Genomic DNA, 19,849 nt, shown 5'->3' with positions numbered 1-19,849 from the left:
TCCTTCTTCCTTCCTTCCTTTTTCCTTCCTTCTTTCCCTCCTTCTTTCCTTCCTTCTTTCCTTCCTTTCAAAAGCATGACTTAAAAGAAGAAAGCAGGAAAGGTTAAAGACAAAGCATTGTAGATTTTTTGAACACCTGGGTCTGAACAAGCACTGTTCTGCCGGGCATGGGATGTGACCTGCCCTGAGCTAAGGCTGAGCTGACTATCCAATGTGAGATTAAGATAAGTTCCATTTAGTTCAGAGTTAGGAGTAGCACATTAGAAGCCAGAGCTGCCCATCAGGTAACTGGTTGTTGAGCTGAGGAGCCAGAGGTATTTGGAGCAAAAACTAAGTCAATACCAGGATCAAGAACAGATTCCCAAGAGTCAGGCAAAGAGATGTGGTTTAGGGTCAAGTTCATGGAATCAATACTGAGCTAAACAATACTGATATAAGAATAATAAAAGGTTTCCTCATTTTACTACATCCAGCTTTCTTCTTGTATCCACCAGTTTTGTTCCAACTACATTCTCCTTTTGAAATTTACTGCAACTGGACAGCTCCCTCCACTGCCACCTTCATTGTTCTCCATGGCACTGGCCATCTCCCAGGACCATCATTTATATTCCACATCTGAGAGAAGTGAGAAGCAATAAAGGCCACAGCTCAAATTCTATTTTGCTGAATTACAAAGAGATATCAAAATAATTTTATCAAATTTGAATTATAATTAAATGGTGCTACATGATACATCAAGCAGAGTATTTAATTGGATATTTGGAATTGTTTAATTTTGTTTTTCTTTTTGGAGGGGGGGAAGGCAGGGCAATTAGGACTTGCCCAAGGTCACAGGGCTAGTAAGTGTTAAGTGTCTGAGGTCAGATTTGAACTCAGGTCCTCTTGACTCCAGGATCAGTGCTCTATTCACTGTGCCACTTAGCCACCCCTGGAATTTTTAAAGTAGAGCAGATGTCTTAATGTACCCCATATTGGAAAAAAAGAAAAAGAAAAATACCTTATTGTTGGGGGCAGATTTTAATGACCTGGGAAACCTTTCTCAGGCCCTTTGGAATTCAGAGAGTAGCGTAGGTTAAGGCTCAGAAACAAATGAAACTTGCTTCGAAGTCTTTTTCTCCATTTATCTTTACCCCTGCTTCTACACCATGACAATTGTGCTGCTGTGCCCAGCTCTCATTTCTTCCACCTATACCTGAAATATCTACCTCTCCTCTATAGATTGAAGCATAAAGATGTGATTACAGTAAAAGTCAAGCAGGCTGAAACCTCTAACAAATGAGGAGTAAAATATGACATCAAGTAAATCTATAATAGAAAAAGATCTCTTGGTCACTAGACAAGGGTGAGGGGTGATGGATGGACAGATAACCAAGGTGTTCTTTTTGGTATACTTGTGATTTCAAAAGAAAGTGAGGAAGATTTCCAGCATTTTAGTGGATTCCTGTATGGAGAACTTATGAGAGGACATGGACAAAAGTTGCACAGGATGAGCAACCATGCAGTTTACACTGTTGAAGAGAATATTTGAATTTATGAGATCACAGATTCATTTGAGTGTAGTGAAAAGCAAAAATACTGAAACAACTATCTTTTTCAGTTAGGGTGATAAACCCTCGTGAATGTATCTTTCTATAAGATGTTATTTTTAGTTTTGGTTTGGTTAATAGAATTTGGTGAAATTTGACCAGCACAGTACTTTTGCTATAAGTGATCCTTTGAGAAATGGAAATAGCTTCAAGGCAAGGCAATAAGAATTTCCCAAGTGCTTACTATTTCCCGGGCATTGCTCTAAGTACTGGGAGCACAAATACAAGCAAAAGAAAGATAGTTCCTTCCCTCAAGGAGCTTTCATTTTAATGAGGTAAGACAACACACAAGGGAGCTGGAAGGGGTTCAAGGTATTAAAATCTGCAATGAAATTTGACCCACCTGTACCCCTCCCCTAAATGGATGCCCTGGGAGGAACTCATTAAGTAGAATGCACCCTTTTAAAAATTGTTCTCATTTCTCTTGTGAAGTCCATATCTAGTTCTTAAGGGAGAGTGAGATTGCATTTTAAACATGACAGTGTCATAGTACCCTAGATTTGGAATTAGAAAAGACTTAGAGGTCATCTGGTCAAACACCCTCATTTCATAGATGAGAAAATGGAGGCTAAGTGACTTACCAAGGTCATCAACATGGTGAGACTGACTACAAATGCAGGACTCGTGTTCTGTAGTCATCATGGAGAAGCAGAGCAACCAATGAACTACTTAACACTTTCCACAATGCTCTGGTAACTAGAACAACCAGTCCTACTTTGTAGTTAAAGAAACAAGATGGAAACAATAATAAAGTGACCCAGAAAAAACTGAAGACCATCTTCTATGACTCTTAATTCAGTAATTTTCCAACTTGTACCACTGTACCACTTGTTAAATGAAGACAAACTGTCTTTAAGAACTTAGAGATTTTCTAGTCTGATCTCCGTGTTTTACTGAGGCTTAGAGACACAGTGCCTTGTTTTGGTCTCTCTTCTGTTTTCACTTTCTCTTATCTCATTGAGCATTCTCATCAACTCCCATGAATTCAACTATCTTCTCTGTACAGAAGATGTGTATAGATATGTATACATATGTGTGTGCGTGTGTATATGTTTGTGTTTATGTGTGTACATATGTACATGCTTACATGTATGTATATGACACATATTTATATAAATGTATATATGCAACCCTAGTCTCTCTCTTGAGCTCCAGTCTTCTATCACCATCTGTCTTTTGCACATGTCTACCTAGATGTCTTAGAGGTATCTCAAACTCAAATCCTTGATATTAGAATCACCCACAGATGCACCACTTCCATGGCCATGAACTCTGAAATTCCCTTGTCTGATCACAATCTGTTATTATTCCACCTCTCCTTCTGCCTTGCAATCCCAACTAAATGTGACTAAATGTGCCACAGACATGTTAAACTCAACATGTCCCAAACTGAATTTATAATCTTTTCACCCAAAACCTCTCCTCAGGGGCATCATCATCCTTCTAGTAACTCAGGTTCAAAGCCTAGGTGCAATCCTTGACACCTCCCTCTCTCTCACCACCCAACCCCCCACTGTACAATCTGTCTGCCAAGTCATGTCAATTATAACTTTTTAACATCTTTCATATATCCCTACACCCTTCTTTCTTCTGACGCTGCCACCATCCTGGTACAGACCCTTATTACCTGACATCTGGACTATTGAAATAGCCAGATGATTGGTCTCTATGCCTCGAATCTCTACAATTCAGTCCATCTTCCACTCAGTTGTGAAAAAGATCTTTCTAAAGTACAGATATGACCATATCATCCCCTCTCAAATAAACTCCAGTGATTCCCTATCACCTTCAGTATCTAACATAAATTCTTTCTTTTTAATTTTAAATCTCTTCCTAACCTGGCCTCTTTCTGCCCTACCGTATTCCCACCACACCCCCAATCCCCACATACTCTGTGATTCAGTGACATGGGCCTCCTTGCCGTTCCTCACAAAAGACCCTCCATTCTCCGTCTCTGAGCATTCTCCCTGGCTGTGCCCCATGCCTGGAATACTTTCCTTCCTTATCTCTGCCTCATGGCTTCCTTTAAGTCCCAGTTGAAGTCCCACCTCTACAGAAGTCTTTCCTAACGCCTTTTAATGCTTTCCCCTTTTTGTGTGTATCATTTCCACTTTATCCTGCATATTTTTTTTGTTCATGGTATTTTTGTGTTGTCTTCCCCCATTGTACTGAACTTCTTGGGAGCAAGGACTTGGGTTTGTTTTGTTTCATTTTTTGCCTTTCTTTGTAGCCCGTAGTGAATGCTTATTGACTCACCAACTCACTCAACTAGTACTAAATTGAGCTATATCTCATTCTTATCCAAACCCTCTTCTTTTCTAAACTTTCTTGTTATTGTTAAAGGCACTACTTTCCTTTGGGTCATCCAAACTGGCAATTTCCAACATCACCTTTGGGGTTTTTTGTTTTGGGTTTTGGGGGGGTTTTTTGGAGGGGGGAAGGAAAGACAATTGGGGTTAAGTGACTTGCCCAAGGTCACACAGCTAGTGTCAAGTGTCTGAGGCTGGATTTGAACTCAGGTTCTCCTGACTCCAGGACCAGTGCTCTATTCACTATGCCACCTAGTTGCTCCTCAGTATCACCTTTGACTCCTTCCTCTCATTCACCCCCTATCATCCAATCCATTGCCACATCTTGTTGTTTTCAACTTCACATTTCTCATATACTCTGTGTACACAGCTACCACCATCGGACAGATCCTCTATAAGTCTCACATGGAATATTGGAATAGCCTTCTAGTTGATCTCCTTGCCTCAGTTTCTCCCCCACTCTAATCCATATTCCACTTAGCTGACAGGTTAAAGCACGGAACTAACCATGTCACAACCTTCCCCACACACCCCTAATTCAATGAACTCTAATAGTTCCCTGTTACCTCCAGATCAAATATAAACTCTTCGTTTGATATTTAAAGCCCTTTCCAACTTGGCCCCTTTCAATCTGTCCAGTTTTCCTATGCTATACTCCCCTCGCAAGACTACAATGCTTTCCCTCCTGAGCTCTCCCTCTTCGTTTCTCTGACCTCCTTCATGACTCAATTCAAATCCCAACTTCTGCAGGAGGCCTTTTGCCATCCCACCAATTGCTAGTGGCCTCCCCTCTCAGATAACCTCCCATCAACTCTGTATACATTTTGCATGTTATTTATGTGCCGTCTCCCCCTGTTAGAACTTGGAATCCTTGAAGGCAGGTACCTATTACCTTTCTGTGTATTTCCCATGCCTGGCATGTAGTAAGCATTTAATAAATGCTTGTTGAATGACTTGCTCATTTTCCCAGAGCCACAAAACTAATTGGTGGCAGAGCTGGATTCTCCCAGGTCTCCTGATTGCATATCCAGGGGTTTTCCATGACGATCTCACATTGTTTCTTGTTTATGGACCTGTTGATTACAAAACATTCTACAAGTCATGAAAGCCTAGTCTGTCAGTGTGTCTTTACTACCCGGTGTATGACTTGCATATTGGTAGTCAGGAAAATCCCTAGATTTTTATTTCCCCCTTTGCCATTTGATATGTTGCCTTGACTAAGTCCCTTTCCTCTCATCTTGTTTTCTCTGTTTTCCAGGAGGGAATGAATAATGATCCCTGTTACCTCTCCAGCTTTCATGGGGATTGTGAAGAATAATGAAATGATGTTGTAAAGTGCTTTAAGCTTCTGGGGCTGGGAGGAGGGGAAAGGGAAAGAGTGTTAGATCAGTAAAAAAAAAATATTCACTGCTTGTCAGTTGAAATGTTTATCAATTATTCTGAGTAAGAATAATTGAATATCCTTCTAAAGAATGACCTTTATTTGACTATGAAAATGGTTATCAGACCTAATAGATGTTTTATTTCTCTAATGTGCTCAGAATAACATCAGACTAAGGGAAGAACCTTCTTCTGATTCTAAATATTCTAACTATCCTGGACTTTCATTAAGAGTGTCAGAGTCTGATTGACTTCTCTTCTTGTGTAGTTCCAGATGCTGTGTTGTTGGTATGGTTGTTAAGCAGGCTATTTCCCCAGCAAAAGGCTGCCTTTGGGAGACTAAAAGTGATTTATATGTATTGACTATAGTTATGAGATTAATTAGTGAAGCTTCTCATTTAGGGACCAATTTAGATGGAAGGAAATAAAAGGTTTTTATCAGAAGTTAGATTTTTTTTAACTATCGTATTCAGGGATTTTCTCAGTGATACTCAATGTGGAACACAATACATAATGCCTGAACTCTATTATTGCATCTTCCCTTATGCTGAAAAGAAGGCCTGCTCTTGGATGAAGATGAATGCCTGAAGAGATCAGTGAGTGTATTTACATAAAGCATCCCACTTTTTTTTTTTTTTAACATTCACTGTTCCCACAGAAAGCTAAGGCAGCTTTAGATGACAGATGTGGGTCATTTAAAAGTGCCTGGAATTCGGGGGAATGTTCACAAGGGCACCTGTCCCATGATCTGAAATACAGTCCCTGATGTGGAATCTATTACACCATTTTTGTGAGATCCTCAGGTCCTGAATCTTTCACTTTTTTTGAGGTCAAAGACAAAAAGTGAGGGTAGGAGGAATATTTAGTGCTTATGTAACTGAGCTGTGGATGGATTTATTAGTGGTGATCCAGGAAGGGTATACAACACTTCAGAGCATGCTAGGAGCAGGGCCAAATTTTATCTTCAAGCTCTTTCGTAAAGGAAAATGTCAGGAGGTTGTCTGGAAGAATGTTTTCTAGAACAAAGTCATATGAAGGAAATTGCACTGATTGTATCTTAGCCATCTAAAATTTATAAGCCTCTTTTATGGTCCTTTCTTCCCTAAGCCTCACTGCCCTCTCTCTGTGTGAATCCATGTGCAAGACCTAACTGTCTGGCATTCTCCTCCCAAACAGGCTGTAACATCAGTTGGCCAGAGGTTCCAAATACTATTTTTTTTTAATGATTTGTGAGTCACGAATAAAAACAAAACCTCCCTAAATGTTGTGCAACTAGAAATAATTGGCCCCCAAACAGTCTCTGTGTGCCTAGTTTATATGCATAAATATGTACTGTGTATCAAGACAGATTTGCCTTCAATGTCTGTTTATTTGGCTATCTTAAGTACTTTCTGGCTACTCAAATGCTAAACCTATGATGCAGCCAAGGGTAGGGAGACCATTCTTTCTTCTCCCATCTCTACCAACTTGTTTGTGTTGCCACAGGCTAAGTTACTTCCCTGCTCTGGGCTCCTAGGGGTGGGGAAATGTGTTTATGTGGTGAAGTGCTGGAGACTTCTTAAGAGATAAATGCTGTTATCCAGTTTATAGGGGTCATAGCAATCATTTCATCGTTCTCTCAGCACTGAATACTCCTGTCCTTGGAGTTTATAGATAGTATTAAAGTCTTTTCAGTTGTTATCTCATTCCTCCTCCCAAAGTGTTTCATCTCAGAAATCTCTCTATTGAGTGGGGAGGAGACAAAAATGTTTATCCTCTACCCACAGTGCTGTTTCCCTCCCTAGGGGTTACATGATGATTAGAAACCATGAAGTAAAAAGCTTGACTGTAAGGAACTGTCCTTTCCTTTACCTCTGTGTGGGGCAAAGACCAGCAGCTCAGGGTCAACCCCTCCACAGAGCCTGGGTCAGAAAAGAAGGATGTGAAAGGCTACAGACAGCCAACCCCACGCCTCTCCCCAAAGCTGGGCTCTGTGACCAGAGAAAGGCAGCTGTTTCAGCTTTTCTGGGAGTTTGTTATTGGCCCCCTTCCCCGCCCTCCCCTCCATCTTCCTCCTTGTATGGCGTAGTGTTGGGCTCCCTGCCACATCTGTTTGTTTCTCTCTCCCTCTTGCATGGTGTTTTTTCTCAGAGATCTACAGTACAGCACCGGTGGCCCCTAGTGAGCCACTGGGAACAGAGGTTTCTCCCTTGTCTTGGCCTCCCCTCTTCACATCAGAACATTCAGGCTTGAATAGGAAACAGCAAGATCTATCAACATCAACCTTTTCTTCAGAGCTTCAAGGGCCACATTCACCACAGCCATCTGTTCCCTTTCACCCCTTTGGACAATGTTGCTTTTATATATCTATATATCTATACACACACACACACACACACATACATACATATACACACACACACACACCCATAGACTTGGTACTTTATTCCCTCCTCTTCCTCTTTTCTCTTTTCCACATCACTCTATAACTTTGCTTTTCAGTTCTCTCTCCCTCTCCTTCTCTCTCTCTCTTTCTGTCTCTCTGTCTGTATGTCTCTGTTATGTCTGTCTCTGTCTCTCTGTATCTCCCTTTCTCTCTCTTCCTACCCCCCCACCCCCCCCATCTCTTGCTCTCTTAACTTCTCTTCAGATGACACTGGCCTGAAAACCCTTTGCAATAACCACATAATAACCATATTATTTGGATATTTTTTAACTCAGAGTTTACTGCCTTATAAATTCATCATATTTTTGAGGTGTGTGTTGATTTTTTTTGATGGGTTGGGGGAGGGTAGAGAAGAAGAAAACTGCTTGTTAGTCAAGGAAAATAACTGCAGTGCAGATGACCATCTTTTGCTTTTTGCTGTTAGGGATCTTCCTTCCCTTAGGGGCTGACTTAAGGAAATTCTTGATGCCCTGGAGGGATTTCACTCATTTTTATTGTTGTATTAATCTGGAGCTAAGGGTTCTGCCAAGCAGCTTGAGTGGGAATCATTGCCATAAATAGTTGTTTGCAGTTCCTTCCCAGAAGCCCCTGGGATTGATTAAAAAACCAACAGCACTGGAGCGAGGGATTCTTCCCTTATAGTGCTGCCTCTGGTGACTCATTGTATGACCTTAAGCAAGTCACTTTCCTTCTCTTTACTTCAGTTTCCTATTAATAACATTGACATCCTTCCAAGGGAAATGAAGAGGCTTAATAAAAATATTTTATGTTTTCCTTGTGCTCCATACATCACTCGTATTAATTATTTTACTTTATTTTCATCACTAAGTTGAATCTGTCACAATTTCATTGCAACTTTATGGATCAAAGCCAAATAACAAAGAGTTAGTTGTTAGATTAGAAATTTCCTGGTGCTATGGCAAATATCTAGAGTTCCACTTTCTGAATTGTCACTAAAATATAAACAGGTATTAACCCATCCCTATTCCATAAAAAGCACAACAGTACAAAAACCACATAGTTGCCAAGATTAATGTTTCCTTAATGGAATCATAATATAATCATAATTTTATGTATAAGCATAGAATTTTAGATCTAGAATAGAAATCATCTAACCTTTTTGAAATCCCTATTTTATAGATCAGAAAGTAAACTGAGGCCCAGAGATGTTAAATGACACTTACCCAAGGTCACACAGCTGCTGAGTGTCAGAGCTGGGATCTAAACCCAGGGCTCCCGTTTGGGCACTGGTTTTCTGTCTACCACCATAATACATTCAGCACATATTGTTTTATTTTTCCACTGTAGAATTTTATTATTTACTTTGTTATTGACTAAAGACTATATTTACTGATAGATAATAATAATGTATTATTGATATAGCTGTTCTGCTTCATAGCATGCAAACCTATAAGGAATGAAAGAATAGTGTATCTGACAGAGAAGATGAAGCTGATGTAGAGATCAACAAATAGCCAGAAAAGTTAGTCATCTAAGCAATGTAGCTGAGATAAACTGAGACCCTTGGGGTTATTAATCATTGTTATCTATTCAGAGGCCATTATTTCTGGAAACTTGTCATATCACTGAGACTTCTTCTCTAACATATATTTTATTATTTCCTTACCTAATAGAGCCTAGATAATTATAATGTTTGGAGATCAGATTAATTTGAATAATAATAACTTATTTATAGTCATAAACTATAAAATTCGATCATTTTAGGAAATATTAAAGGAAGAATTTAAGATTTTTCTATATTACCCAAGAAATAAGTGGCAGATCTCATTGTGCCTGTTATCTGAAAATGCTGACAAGTGAAAGTACAGAGAGTATTAAACTGTTCAATCTGGAGAGAAAAAAAGTACCTGAGATTATCTATGCTGACCACCGAATTTTATGTATTAGAAATGTGGGGATCGGGGCAGCCAGGTGGCTCAGCAAGTAAGAGCACCAGCCCCAGTGTCGGGATGACCTGGATCAAATCCGGGCTCAGATACTCAGCACCACACCCAGAAATAACTGGCCGTGCAACCTTGAGCAAGTTACTTAACCCCGATTGCTTTAAAAAAAAAAAAAAAAGAAAAGTGGGGATCGAAGTGGTTAAGGGACATACTAAGATCATGTGACAACTTAGTGAGAAAGCTAAGATGAGAACCCCTGTGTCCTGACTCCCCATCCAGTACTTCTGTCATTGCATTAGGATTATCTTTAGGAGCACATCGGAAAAAGAAAGAAAAATCACAAAGGTGAATCTTATAATTACGCTGGTCCAATACTCTGTCCATTGGACCAAGAGTCTTCGTTTTAGTCTTAGACATAAGCTTATGTCGATGGGTGTGAACAGAGATCTACAATGGAGCAAATATTAACACAACAATTGGAAATCGTTGGCTTTTGTGTCAGTTATTTCTGTTTTAAAACATATGGGCCTGGCCATGGTCACATGACCAACAAACTAGCACAGTAGTTACTTTCTTCAAACTTTTCCACCACCTAAACCTCAGAAAAAAAAATATATAAACCAGTGACGGAGTGACTAAAGTTGAACCCACAAGATAAGACAAAAACACTGCACTACGTAAAAATCTCAAAGAAATAACATAATAGAACTCATATACTTAGTAAACATCCCCACCTCACCCACCCCAATCCTCCACTACAGAGAACACAGACAAACTTGTAGGCTTCTGTCTCAGTTTCTGGCTGATGGGGGAGGGTCTCTATTCCCCCACAATAGTCAACTGAGCCTGAAACTTTTTCCCTCTGCCTCTAAGAGGTGACAAACACTGAGAGAATAGAAGACTGAGAGGAGTGGGTTGTGTAGGACAAGGGAATCATTGAGCCAGCTATATGAGGAAAGCATTTCCTTATCTCAGAGACAGGGAACTGGAAACTCAGCTGGGGTCATTTTTTGCTCCCTGCAGTTTATTGTGAGCAGGGAGTAGGGCTAACTCTTCAACCTCCTTCGTGTTCCCCCCATCCTCCAATGCAAGGAAAGCTGAAGATGTCCAGCTTTGAGAAAAAGAAGTAACTAAGAATACAAAAGAAAGACTAAGGAAGAAAACTGAGTGAAATCCTAGGTCAGGAGTAAAACAGAAAGCCTCATAAAGACAGAAGCAAAAATAAGCAAAAACAAATAGAAGCCAGAACACTGTGAAAAAAATGTCATAATTTGAAGCAAAATTATTCAAACTTCCTGATCAAAAAAAGATAATTTATGTAGACTTTAAACATGAACAGGAACAAGAAATTTTGGAATGACACAAAGTAAAATAAAAATTTTAGAAGAAAAATTAGAAATTAAATTAGACCAGAAACAAAAACCTCAACACAAAATTTTAAAAAGAACTTAAAAGATAACAAATAATCTCTTCAAAAAAAAAACCAGAGACTTTGAGAGATTGGTTTTGTAATGCAAAAACTTGGAAAAGAAAGAAAATTTGGCAGAAGAGAAGAAAAAGGTGTCAGTTTGGAAGAAGACTTGGAAACTTGCCAAAATGACTGACCTTTGAGGACTGTAAGTCTCCCAGAAGATAAATAAAATAGCCTGAATGCCATATGGAATACTAACATACTAAGACAAGACAATCCACTAGAACTTTGGAAAGAGACAACGAAAGTATTGTTCAAGTTAATCCATAGTTCACAGTTAAAGGGAAAAGGCTTGTGCTTAAAACTCCAAGGAATATAATGTTTAAATTTTGTAATTTCAGTAACAACAAATTTTGTAGCAGGAGAAAACCCCTTGAAATGATCAATTCAGTAACCCAGAATCATTCCACAGTCATTGAGGTTTTGAAAAGAGAATAGAAACTTCCTTATGTTGACAGGAGCATAGGAAGTCACACAGAACCCCAACTTTCTGACTTGTACTGCAGCAATAACATAGATCGAACAATGAGCAAGAAATTAAAAGAGGGCACATCAGTAAGTTCCTTTATCCAGGCCAGGACTATACAAAGACAGCCAAATGCTCTGAACACTGCAAGCAGAGAATTCTCAGAAAGTCTAGCGTAAGTGTGGGTAAACAGACTTGAAATCTGTGGTGGTGCCATAAAGCCCTGACTGTGGAAGCCCCATGGAATACTGAAAGCACGCAATGTCCCAAATGAAATAATCTTGGGACGAATGACAGAAGCAGCAAAGCCCTGAACAATGAAGTCCCAGGGAGTAACCAAAGACCACACAGCATCCTGAAGGTATAGAAGCACCAGGAAGAAAAATCTGTTTGTGCCCCCTGAAGAAGGAAGCCTCAGTGGGGACAAAATGCCACCTAGCCCTCTTATTAGGAAGGTGGATTGGGGAGAAGGGAAACAAAAGACTAACCAGCACTCTGGTCAAAAAGGGACAGAACTCTGGGCACACTGAAGACTGCCAATGCTCTGAAAGAACATGGACACCATCTTCAGAAACCCAGGAAAGTAAGGTCCAAACTGGGAGATGATTTAGATGGTCATGAGACCAATGAGACAGACTCCAAATTTTCTTTGATCCTTCAGAGAACTATCACAATTCCCAAAATAAGAATTATGCACAAAAGTTAAGCAATCTCCACAAAGACGCCAAGAACCCTAAAAAGGTAACAACATGATGTTATGGCAGAAAAGACTAATCTCTCATCCCCAACATGTTTGTTCAGCACTGCTTCACCCATCCTTTCCCACATTCTTGAAGGGCTACCCAAAAGGACTCCAGACTTGTGCTTTGGGATCTACTTGTTGCCTCTGCAGTCTCTGTCAAAAAATCCTATACTGCCTTCACTCCACGATTTTGTGGAAACAAACAGCAGAATTCAGTGCCCTTCCCACTGATACCCCTATTTGGAGGAGATGGAAGTACAGGAAAGCAGAAGTTTGTTTAGCCAGAGAATTAAGAACAGAGGGAAATGGAGCAAGGAGCGTATGTGTGTGCGTGTGTGTGTGTGTCTATACCAGACCTGAAGGAAAGGAGACTGACATCCAGAAGGGGCTGATATTCTCCATCCAGAATACGTTTAGTAAAAAGACTGAGGCCAGTGAAAAGTGAATTCCCCAGCATGGAAGGAGACTGAGACAGCTTTGACGTCCAGCCCTCAGGGAACCCACCATCAAAAAGAAAGGAGTAGGAGAATGAGTGAAAGAGAAACATGACAAGAAAAGGTTGAAATTACTAAAGATCCCAGGAGGGAGAAAACTCACTTAAAAACCTTGAGCACAAGCAACTAAACTAATAGGGAAGATACTGACAGCAGAATGGAAACTGAACTCTAGGATATCTAAATTAGTCCAGACACTTCTGAATAAAGATAGCAAGACAAGGGAAAATGTATCAACACCTGAGGAGGCAGAGGACCCACCTTGTGGATGGAACCCTAGCAAGCTGTTCCAGAATGGTTCAATAAAGAAATGAAGAATTGTGAAAGCAGAATTTATGGCCTACGTAACAACAACAACAAAAAAATTAGCAGATTAAAAAAAGTTGAATTCAATGTGGTAGCCTCACTAAAGAAACAAACACACAGACATGAAGGACAATCTGGCAGAAGAAAAGCAAAAATCAATGACGCTAAAAGAAAATATGATCTCTAAGTAAGTAAAATATAGTGACATAGGAAACAGGATGCAAAGAGACAACTTAAAATCTCCCCAGAAGAACACAAATCAAGAAAACCTGAACCCTATAATGCACAAAATAAGAGGAGAAAACTGACCAGAACTTCTATATACAGAAAGCAATGTGCCAAACAAAAGAATCCACAGATCACCGCCAGTAAAAAAATCTCTGTGGTTCATACTCCCAATGCTTAAATCTACCTGTTACAATGACAGACAACAAATTCTGCAAGCAACCAGGGGAAATATCTTCAAATATAAATGAAAGGAAATTTTAAAAATACAAGATTATTCTGCTACCACCAGATATCACAGAAGGGAATGGAATGTGTTCCAAAGAGCAAAGGAGCCCAAGATGCACTCAAAGTGATATACCCCACGTACTTGAGCCTAATAATCAATGAAAAAAGATGGATATTAAATAAAAGGGACCCATTTGAAACATTCCTATCAAAAAAAAAAAAAGAAAGAAATAGACTTGAAAAGACCCCAGACAATAAAAACAGAAGAATGGTTAAAATAAAATACAGCAACCAGGGAAGCTATAAGCAATCAAGGAAAATTACCCCAGTAAAAAGAAAGACAAATAGAAAGACACTTACATAGTTAAAACCCATCTAACCACCACCACCAACGACAACAATAACAAAATAAGAACAAAGGGATCCTTGAGAGATTTCTTTCTAAAAGTGTGGAAGAATATTTCTACCATGCATCAATACTTATATCCTCTTTATCTCTACCAGGAATGACTACTTATAAGTGTAAGAAACAAAAGGGAAAAAAGGTGGAGGGAAGGCACCAAGATCTACAAGACAATAACATAGAAACTATTTACAAAAGAAAACTCAAAATAATACCTTAGAAATTTTAATTCTATGAGGAATATTAGATCTAACAAAGGAATAAATAAGGATAGGTACTATGAATCAGTGAATGAAATTTCTAAAACAGACAAAAAGAGAAGAAAATTAATGAAGAGAATTAAATTCTTTTTAGAAAATTGAAAAAAAAATGTAGAAAAATTTTAAAACCCTTAAAAAACAAAAGAAAGGAGTTGAAAGGGGGGAGGAGGAGAAGAGGACTTTTACTTAATTATTTAACTGAAAGAAAAAAGAGGGGGGAAATTAAATTACTAGATAAAAAAGGAGAAAGAAAAAAGAACGTTAGGTAAAAATTTCAAAACTAGGAAAAGGGATGGCAAATAGGAGAGAATGGAACTTGAGGGTAAGGGGAGAGCTTGTGGGAATAAATTTCCCCTAAAATATACTATGAAATATAACTTTCTAGAGGAAAAACAAGGAAAATCTTAATTCAGGAAAACAAATTAAACACAAATGGAGGAACATAAAAAATTAACTCTCAGAACTTCAATTTGAATGAATTAAACAATACAATTAAACAAAAGGGATAGACTGATTAGATAAAAAAAATAAAACCTTACAATCTGTGGCTCATAAGAAACATCTAAAAAAGCATACATAGGATAAAAATGAAGGGCTGAAAAAAATTTACTATGAATCAGATAAATCCAAAAAGGAAAGAGTATATACTCTCTGACAACAAAAACCCAAATTCACAACATAAAAGGAGATAAAGAAAGAAAATATCTTGTGCCCCCCCAAATAAATAAATAAACCTATTAACAATATTAAAATTACATGCTTCAAATTCTTTAGCATTTAAATTCATTAAGGAAAAATTAACTGAATTGTAAGAAAACATAGAGAGTAATGCAATAATAGCAGGAGACTTCAATGTCCCTATCTCAGTTTGGGATACATCTAACAGAAAAAGCAACAGGGAAAATTTAGGAACAAACTGCTAGAGATAGTAGAGCTAAAAGATTTATGGAGTCTTATAAAAGAGACTTCTAACCCTAACATGCTGCTGGTAGAGTTGTGAACTGATCCAAAAATTCTGGAGAGCAATTTGGAACTATGCCCAAAGGGCTCTAAAACTGTGCATGCCCTTTTACCCAGTAATGCCACTACTAGGGCTTTATCCCAAAGAGATCACACACACACACACACACACACAGAAAGGAAAAGGACATATATGTACAAAAATATTTATAGCAGCCTTTTTTTTGTGGGGCAGCTAGGTGGCACGGTGAGTAAAGTTCTGGCCCCAGAGTCAGGAAGACCAGAGTTTGGTTCCTCAGACACTTAACACCCACACAAAAAAAAAAAACTAGTCATGTAACCTTGGGCAAGTTACTTAACCTCAATTGCCCTCCAAAAAGCAAAAAAAAAAATTAAAAAAAAATTTATGTGAAATTGAGAAAAAATAAAATAGAGACCTCCCTAAAAAGTATATTTATTTCTCAGCACCAAATGGAACTTTTACCAAAATTGACTATATATAGCCAATCATCCATAGAGAGAGACTGAGGCTGGTAGATCACTTTAGATCAGGGGTTCTGTGCTGCAGTAGGGATAAAGTCTGTCAAGTGTCCACACTAAGTCTGACACCAACAAGTTGGCCTTGGGAGAGGGGAGGACCATAAGGTTGTTAATGAAGGACTAATCAGCTCAAGTCAGAAAAATGAAAAATGAAGCAGGTGAAAGCTTCCATGTGACTTAGTATTGGAATAAGATCTCTGAGTGGTCACTTCACTTTCAACCTGAACAAGAGTGATATTCAGTGTCAAAAAAAAAAGCCAGAAATTATACATATATTTACAGATCATAATGCAATGAAAATAGCAATCAGGTCAGGGAGCACAAAGAAAAGATACATTCAAAAATGGAAACTTAACAATGAAATCCAAAGTAATGAAGGGGTCAAAGAACAAATCATAGAAATAATTAATAATTATACAAACAAAAATGACAATAAGGAAACAAAATAACAAAATTGTTGGAATGCAAAGGTCCTTGAGGTGAAAATAATATGCTTAAAACCAGACATTAACAAAATAAAAAAGAAAGGATTAATTGCTAGATTATGCATTTTTAAAAATTAGAAAACCAACAAATAAACCCAAAATAAGCACAGAAGAGGTGGTATTAAAAGTTAGAGGAGAAATAAACTGGACACTAAACGGACTATTAGGTAAATGATGCATAAAAGTTTCTTTGAGTAGACGAACAAAATAGACTAAAAAAACTCTTTAGCCAATCTGATTAAAAGAAGAGGGCAGAAAAACCAAATCAACAAAACAGGAAATGAACAAAGTGAAGTCACAACAAAACCAGAAAAAAAAATTTCCAAATGTACTATACATACCTCTTGTATCTGACCCTTTTCTCTATCCATACAGCCATCAGCTTAGTTCAGACACTTACTACCTCTTGTCAACATGATTGCAGAAGCCTCCTGATTGGCTTCCCTGTCTAAGATCTCTTCCCACTTTATTCCATCCTTCACACTGCTGCCAAAGTGATTTTCTTAAAGCAGAGATCTGACCATAGCTCTCCTATTCCATCAACTCCCCATTGTTCCTTACTGCTGCTAAGATAAGCGATAGACTTCTGTTTGACTGTTAAAGCCCTTCATAATTGGACTCCAGCCTACCTTTCCGTCCTCACCATACATTATTCTCCCTCCTGCACTCTGTGATCCATTCCTTACACATGCCACACTGCATCTCTCATCTCAGTGTCTTTTCCTTGGCTGCCTCCCATGCCTGGAATGTACGAACCTCTTATCTCATAGAATAGGCAATGTGGTGGCTGGAGCATAGGCTTTTGAGTCAGGATGTTTGTTGTTCATCAGTCATGTTGTTTATCAGTCATGTCTGACTCTTCTGGTCCTATTTGGAGCTTTCTTGGCAAAGATACTGGAGTATTTTCCCATTTCCTTCTCCAGCTCATTTTTTTACAGATGAGGAAACTGAGGCAAACAGGGTTAGTGACTTACCCAGGGTCACACAGCTAGTAAATGTCTAAGGCCAGATTTGAACTCAGAAAGATTAGTCTTCCATACTCCAGGCCCAGTACTCTCACTGCACCATCTAGCTGCCCCAGAGTCTGGAAGACCTGAGTTCAAACCCAACTTCAGTCATTGACTAGCTGTGGGGCACTAGGTAAGTCACTGAACTTCTGTCTGCCTCAGTTTTCTCAACTGTAAAATGGAGATAATAATAGCACTTACCTCACAGGATAGTTGGGAAGGTCAAGTGAGATAATATTGGTAAAGGACTTAGAACAGTGCCTGTTACATAGTAGGTACTTAATAAATGTTTGTCCCTTTCCTTACCTCTTCCTTTAAGACACAACTGAAGCATTGTCTTCTACATAAAGTCTTTTTGATCTTCCAACTGTTAGTGCCTCTCTGTAACTACTTGTAGTTAACAGTTTTTATTTACTCTCTATGAACACACACACACACACACACACACACAAATACTTATTGTCTTACATGTTAGAATGTAAGGTCTTTGTGAGTAGGGATTGTTTCATTATTTGTACTTGTTTCCCTAGTGCCTAACATAGCTTCTGACGCATGGTAGGCATTTAATAAATGTTCATTCATTCATTTATCTTAGAAGTAATAGAGTCACTAGGGCAGTTCTATCCTTTAAATAACTGTTAATATCTGCATTTTTTTCAGTTCCACAAATATTTTTTAAAAATCAACCATTCCTCCCTTTCAAAAGACCAGAGGGATTGAATTACCATGATTAAAAATGAAGCAACCAAAAACCAAAGTAGGCGCTTAATAAATGCTTATTGATTGAGTCATTGACTCCTTCACCCAAGTTTGCTGGTGATAAAGGAATTACTCCCATCCCACAGATCCACACCAGATTCACACTATAACCAGAAATATAATCCTGAAAGGTGCTTGTACTTTCGATAATTTTGTTTTCTTTATGTATTCTTCCTGATTTTTGATTCCCTAGTTCATTCCAAGAAGAGATTTTGGGACAGTAATCATAAGGTCTGTTGAATGTCAAGGGCATCACAGTGGTTTGTGTTAAGATAGCAAAAGCATAGCAGCTTCTCTTGTCCTTCACTCAGGAAGTGACAAATCAGAATGTTGGGGAAACAAAAGCAGAGCCTGATGAAACTTAGCAGCTGAGTATCATGAAAGGCTTCTCCCTATACATCTGTAACTCAGTTTGCTAAGAAGTCTGAAACCTCCTTGAATGAGCTGGTCTAAATTTCTTTTTTGTTGTTGTTGAACTCAGAGCCCTTAGGGGCATTTGTAATAGATAATTCTTGCATTCTGCTCCCTCCCACACCCCAAAAATATTCTGATTATATCATGATTAGTCTGATTCTCAGCTGGGAGGTGGAGTTAAGGGGCAGGAAGCTAGGATGGAAGAATAACAATAAATCTTAGTAAGGTGTTAATTAAAAGCATTCTCCAGATCTTTCTGTTCTCTATTGCCAAGAACAGGCTTCATGGATGTCAGGATTTCTCAATAGGACCATGAACTGTGTGTCCTGAGTACATGCAGACTAGACAATTACCTTTTATTTGAGTCTGCTGGATGAAATTGAGTGGCCTGAGTTTTTACAGATCTATACCCAGGACTCCCATTATTTTCCTCTCCTCATACCTTTAAAAAAGAAAGGGAGTATTTGAACATTGGAGGCAGATCGGTGTTTAGCTTATAGGAAAAAGTTTAGGGATTTGGGCACAGTATCTCATCTTGGCCCACTTCATATGTCATGTAGCTGTCAGTAGTTCCCCATCTACAATGAACATGTTCCCTCAGGGTCTTGGGTGGATACTTTGGAAGCAACTCAAACTTGCTGGTTTCTTGCATTTCTAAACAGCACTTCAGCTCTCCCCTCCACCCCTTTTTTGCTGAGGGAGTCAATAGACAAGGACCTTGCAAATTTGACTAAAATGGCTCCCCTTAGAAAATGGATTTCAACAATATCCTACTAGGTTTGGAGATTCTCAAAGGCAAAAGCAAAAAAAGTCCATCAAAAGGATGGACTATTTGCTAATAAATAACATTGCCCCCTCTCCTCTTTCCTTCTCTATTGATTGCAAGGAGAGCGTTACCTTCTATAGAGAGTGATCAGAGGAACAAAGCTAACTCTGGCCTAATGGTCAAGTGTAGGCCAAGGAGTAAGGAATCCCTGACTTCTAAGTCTGAGCTTTCCCATTGATTGACAAAAACACACATTGCATTGATCAGATTGGTCTCCTCTTCTGTGGATAGTTTCCAGACAAATGTGGGCAGAGGGAGTAGCCCCTATCTTTCACTGAGAATGTTTTATGTGTATGTCCTTGGATGTAAGATAGGCCAGATCTCATCGCACACTTGGTTCAGCTGTTTGTGGAACTGTCACTGGTTTAGGTGATGTCTTTGTTACAGTTATGACTTTCCCAGCCCCCTCCAAATCCCCTTACCTTAACTAACATATCGATGAGTTTTCAAGCAATCAAACCCAGAAACCAAATCTGGGATTAGAAAAGGCAGCTGTGCTCCTTTTTTTCTCAGTTTTGCCTGTAACAAATATCAGGTGGTTAAAAAGTGAGCATCAATTAAATCAGTCAATAGGCATTTATTAGATACCTACTGTATGCCATAGATTATAGATCTAGACCTGGAAAGGATCCCAGAGGTCATCGAGCCTGTCCTTTTTG

This window comes from Petaurus breviceps, unplaced genomic scaffold (assembly GCF_028583685.1).
Source record: "Petaurus breviceps papuanus isolate PSGF00001 unplaced genomic scaffold, PetGlider_PUasm1.0 189, whole genome shotgun sequence".
NCBI lineage: Eukaryota > Metazoa > Chordata > Mammalia > Diprotodontia > Petauridae > Petaurus > Petaurus breviceps.
Note: the sequence above shows the minus strand (reverse complement) of the source record.